Source organism: Rhinoderma darwinii, chromosome 1 (genome assembly GCF_050947455.1).
Source record: "Rhinoderma darwinii isolate aRhiDar2 chromosome 1, aRhiDar2.hap1, whole genome shotgun sequence".
NCBI classification, from domain to species: Eukaryota; Metazoa; Chordata; class Amphibia; order Anura; family Rhinodermatidae; genus Rhinoderma; species Rhinoderma darwinii.
This window is the reverse complement of record NC_134687.1, coordinates 8,792,640-8,798,554: the sequence shown is the minus strand read 5'-3', so window position 1 is coordinate 8,798,554 and position 5,915 is coordinate 8,792,640. Positions and strand designations below refer to the sequence as shown.

General features: G+C 38.7%; 1 long non-coding RNA gene across 1 annotated transcript; it reads right to left on the bottom strand.

The window, feature by feature from the left end:
- Positions 1-304: 304 nt before the first annotated feature.
- Positions 305-5,634, bottom strand: LOC142714506 (uncharacterized). The gene is made up of 3 exons (XR_012870720.1): positions 5,393-5,634; positions 1,725-1,782; positions 305-1,439 (listed from the first exon to the last, which is right to left on the bottom strand). It is a non-coding gene; the product is annotated as an uncharacterized LOC142714506 (long non-coding RNA).
- Between the last annotated feature and the right edge of the window lie 281 nt (positions 5,635-5,915).

Genomic DNA, 5,915 nt, shown 5'->3' with positions numbered 1-5,915 from the left:
CATTGTCATCCAAAACAGACCAACTGTGACCGAAAACGGCCATCTGAAATCCCTATTGTTTGGCGAGCCTAAAGCTAGGTTCACACCATTCCACATTTAGCATATAGGCTAGGAAATTCTTCCTCCATGTATGTCTAAGGTTTATGTCTTATGTTTTAGGCTACCATTAGTCAGACGAGGGCCCTTTTGGCATGTATTTGGTTGGTCTACGTTGGTATCCCCTTGTCAACTACGCTTTTCAACACAACCTCATGCAACAACAAAAAATACTGCCAGGTATATGTTTTTTTTTAATGGAAGTCACTGATGGATGTATGCAAAGTTCTAGGCACACAGTTGCATACGTTATAGGCACACAGTTGCATACGTTATAGGCACACAGTTGCATACGTTATAGGCACACAGTTGCATACGTTATAGGCACACAGTTGCATACGTTATAGGCACACAGTTGCATACGTCTGGGCCATATGTGGCAGCACTGTTCAGATGTGTTTGCCGAACGTGGACCCCAAACGTGGTGTGAACCGAGCCTAACAGATTTACAAAAATGTACATTTTATATTTTAAAACTAGACCAAAGACATAAAGTAGATTGACACAATCAACTTTACCAAAGTGAACTGGATAAAAACTCAGCTAAATGTTTCTTTTACTTTGGGAGTTGAAGGTTAAGAGTTCACGGCAGAAAACGAATCTGTTCCCTCAATCTCTATATGGATATCACTCAATGGAATTACTTGGATTAATTATCCATGCGTATTGAGGTTTCAGTAGTAGCCAAGATTTTTATTATTCAACAAGGAAAAAAAATTGGTGTTTTAGAAACCTTTTCTCTACATACAAATCAACTGGCACTAAACTTTTTGGAAGTTATTACTCGAAAAAAAAAAAATATATTTTCCTCTTAATTCCACGGGCTGTAAAATATATATTGAATTAACCTCCGGAGAATAATATAATGATTCAATTAGCCCACTTGCAAAAAAAAAAAAAGGGAGGAAAAATCATATTTCAAACTTTTAAGTGGCTCCAGAAATTTTGGCCGGGAACAATTGCCAGAAAAATATTTGGCCACTGTATCTCCATATTCAATTTTTTTTTCATTCTCTGCTTTATTGACCGTTTCCTGCTCTGTTTTACCCCAACTTTGGAATTTCAAACCTGTACTTAAAATGTAATTTTCAAATATGCCGTATCCTGGCTATAAAAAATTACCTAGAACTGACTACATTTGTTCCAAAAACACCTTTACTATTAAAATTCTTAATTAGAAATAACACCCTTTGAATCAGAAGGGCGTACGTTCTGGCTGGAGAGCGTATTTCGAGAACAGATCGTGTCCTTTTCAGCTCTTTATGTATAGGGAGTTTGTAAAAGTTGTAATCCCACGCTTGGAAAAATACACCCGTTCTCCAACTGCGCTCTGTTCCCAGGCGCTATAAAAAAAAGAAAAAATGGAGAATTGGAAAAATTATATTTTACATTTGTTGCCAAAACCTAGATGGAGTCTAGCAATTAACAGGTACTTATGAAAAAATAGAAAGGAAATTGGGATTTAAGGCTATGGAGCAATTACATTTTAAAGTGGTGTAAGAAAATTGAAGGTTAATGAGGTTTGTTTGACTTTATCCAACCGTATAAGCCCCCACCATGTATTTCTATTGGAATAACAAGTAAAACATTGAGTGTATTAATACATTTATGGATAAAGGAATATTTACATCTGCTCTTGCTTGTAGACGTAATTTTCTTGCCTCATTGAAGGTAGAAGGCGGAATACTAAAATGTAATGAAAACATATGGAATACATATAATAAGATTACGGTATAAAATCAGGCAGCCGCATGATAGATTCTGACTTTTCATATTGCCTTTGTGTTAGTTTTATCTTATTTTTATCTGTTGAAATGTTTTTATTGCTTTTCTCTTTCATATACATTAGACCGATCAAGTGGGTACGTAGTTGTGTCCATTTTTCAAAAAGTTAGTGGTAGGGTTTCCGACTTCCAGGAACTGGGTCCATGGGTTTGGGTCTAGCCAAGATAATATAGGGTTATTATCTGAACCATACTATTCTATTGATGTCAGTAGATCCCTAGGTTTTCAGAAGGATCCACCGGAGATCTAATGTGTTTGATGGGATTAGAGATGAATTTAGTGTTCGGTAGAGGTGCATTTCTTGCTCTTGGAACCCAAAATCTCCAAAAATATACAAAATCTGAAATGGACCCTTAACTCTTAGGCATAATCTAAAAGACTGGTCACCTCCTTTGGGGAGTAGGTACATTTTAGGCCTCCATCAGGCTTCAGCATCTGCACCCCCTATAGTTACCTCCTGATGTTTAGTCTAAAAGGGCAATTAGCTTGGCCAAGTTTGATTAACCCACTGAGATAAGCCGGTATTGCAATGCAGCCGAGACCTAGTGTCATAATTCTTCATCCAAAAAATGTCTTCTGTGATTATCTTATGTTCTTTTTTTATGAATAGAAGTTAATAATGTGTTTTTTTTGCCAACCAGATAAAGACTGTTGTAAAAAGTATTTGCCCCAGATGTCAAAAGCCTTCTAAGTAAAGCTAAGAACGTTTTTGAGTTAATGTTTTTAAGTAATTGCGGTTGTCCGCTTTGGACATTCCCAACTTGTTAGAAGAGTTACCTAACAATAAGCTGATCACATAGTGTCCTCCTGCTGGGACCCCCAGTGATCAGCTGTAATATGTGAGGACAGCTGGTAGTAACTGTTCAGTTTTCCTGCAGCGCCACCACAGGGGAACTTAATTATTACACAGTGCCCATTCATCTCAATGGGTTGTCTCTGTAATGCAGGACAGGTCCTCCAGAGCGAGAGACGTTCTTTGTAACCGCTCTTCATTTTGGCTAAGAGTTGAGGATCCTGAACAGAGGACCCCCCTCTATTTACTCAGAATTCCCTAATAAGGTATATAAATATGAGTTTTCAAAACCGGCCAGCCCATTTAAAGTGGTTTTCCCATCAGAGACATTTATGACAAATCCACAGGATGTGTCATAAATGTCAGATAGATGCAGGTCCCACCTCAGGGACCCGCACCTATCTCTAGAACGGGGTCCGCTAAACCCCATTCTAGCTTTTTGTGCTCACGCTGCCTCCCGGTCACTTCTGATTGCATGGTCGGGAGTTAAGGAAACAGCATAACTCGCTCTGATACTCTTTTTCCGTGACTCCCGACCATCTTCCGACCATGTAATCAGTAAGTGGCCGGGAGGCGGCGTGAGCACAAAAAGCTAAAATGGGGTTTAGCGGACCCCGTTCTAGAGATAGGTGCGGGTCCCTGAGGTGGGCCCCCGCATCTATCTGACATTTATGACATATTCTGTGGATATGTCATAAATGTTCCTCATGGGAAATCCCCTTTAACCCCTTAGTGACCATCCTATTTTAGGCCTTAATGACCAGGCTATATTTACTTTTTTTTGTCTCATTCCAAGAGCTATAACTTTTTTATTTTTGTGTCGACATCGCTGTATAAGGTCTTATTTTTTGCAGGACAAGTTGTAATGTTTAATAGCACCATTTTGGGGTACATACAATTTATTTATTACCTTTTATTAACTTGTTTTTTGGGGGGGAATATAAAAAAAATAGCAATTTCGCCACACTTTTTTGCATTCTAAATTGACGCCGTTTACCGTGTGGTATAAATAACACAATAACTTTATTCAGCGGGTTGTTGCGATTGCAACGATATCAAATTTGTATAGTTTTTGTATGTTTTACTACTTTTACACAGTAAAAACACTTTTTTTTCAAAATTATTTGTTTTTGTGTCTCCATATTTGAAGAGCCATAATTTTTTTATTTTTTCCGCTGATGCGGTTGTATGAGGGCTTTTTCTTTGCGGGACGACTTGTAGTTTTTATTGGTACCATTTTGGAGTAGATGCGACTTTTTGATCACTTTTTAGCACATTTTTTGTAAGGCAGGATTCACAGAAAACAGCAATCTTTGCATTATTTTTTAAAATATGTTTTACGACGTTCACCGTGTGGATTAAATAATGTAATAGCTTTATAGTCGGGGTCGTTATGAATGTGGTGATACCAAATATGTGTAACTTTTGTACTTTATTTTGTTTTTTAATAATAAAGCAATTTGTAAGGGGGAAAAGTGGGTTTTTCATATTTTTTTCCACTTTTTTGTTTACTTTACAAAACTTTTTTTTTTCACTTTTTTACTAGTCCCACTAGGGGACTTCACTATGCGATCCTCCAATTGCTTTTATAATACACTGCAATACTTTTGTATTGCAGTGTATTATTGCCTGTCCGCTTGAAACTGACAGACATCTACTAGGTGATGCCTCTGGCATAGCCTAGCAGGCATAACTAGAGGTAGACCTGGAGGGCCTTTATTAGGCCCCCGGCTGCCATAGAAGATACCAGCCACCGGCGATCTTATCGCCGGGTGCCGGTGGGATCAGAGGGAGCTCCCTCTCTTCAAAAACACTGAGAAGCCTTGCTCGCTATTGAGATGATCCCTGAAGACATCATTGATAAAGTGCTGAAATCTAGTTGGGGTATTGAAAATTTGTGTCATGACCCATCCCTGGGTCGTGTGTGGACAAGACTGTAGGCCCCTCGCAGATGAAGTTTAGTAAAGATCTTAGCTGACTGTACGTTATCATGTAATTCTGGAACAAGTGGAAGAGGATAACGATTCTTCACAGTTATTTGATAAAGTTCTCTATAGTCAATGTAACTTCCAGCATGCCCTTATAGCATCCAGAAATCAGGGAATACTTGGGAGTTGTAGTTTTGCGACAGCTGGAGAGCCACAGGTTGGAAACCACTGCTCTAGGGAATGGACCTTTCCTGTTCCAAGCATGACCTTGTCCCTGTACACACAACAAGCTCCATAAAGACATTGGGTGAGGAGTTTGGTGAGGAGGAACTCAACTGAGAGCCCTGACCTCAACCTCATCCAAAACCTTTGGGATGAATTGGAGCCATGATTGCGAGGCAGAACTTCTCCTCAATATCAGTGTCTGACCTCCCAAATGCTCTTCTGGATAAATAGGCATAAGTAACAAAATATTTTGGAAAGCCTTCCCAAGAAGGGGCCCAGCTCCATATTAACGGCCATGGTTTTGGAATGGGATGTCCAACAAGCTCATATATACGTGTGATGGTCAGGTGTCCACATAGTTTTGGCTATAAAGTGTATCTTAAGAATGTAGCATTGCCAAAAACATTGAGCCAAACTGAACCATGATTGAGCTTTAAGCAGAAATACTAAATATATCTACAGTCTGGGACTTTATAGGGAATAGAAGGAGCAGCAACATAAGGAAGGTATGGAAAAAACAGATGTTCTTGTTGTGTCTTAATGTGTGCTATTGTAATAATCTTACACATAACATTCTTCTATTTAAAATGTTTAAGATGTTCCTTCCATAAAGACAATCATCTGCCTTCCTTTAATGTGGTCCAGGTGATCCGGAACAGCCGCCAGCAGCCTTCTCCCCACATCAATGTTCCCGCTATGTCCAAAGAGATTTTATTAAAGGATGAGCGGTTTTCTAGATTTGGCCTTGTGACATGAACATGTGGCTGATAATCCAGTGCCACCAAAGTGGAGACTTGTTTTGGGACCACCTATGGAGACACAAGAGTTTAATGCTAAAGAGAAGACGTCCTATGGGATGAGACTCAAGTAGCCAAAATAAACTGCTCTACTGCTTTACCTTTAAGACGTCTATATGGTATTATTTTTATTATTATTACAATATTTAATCAAGGTCCTTATAAATACACTAAAGCAAAAATATCTACATTTATACAAGATGTCAAAATGGAGCTCCTCCGATGAATAATATTGGCTCTAAAGTCAGCAAATCTTTGAAATATAGGTTGATATTTTAGTGCTGTTTTCAC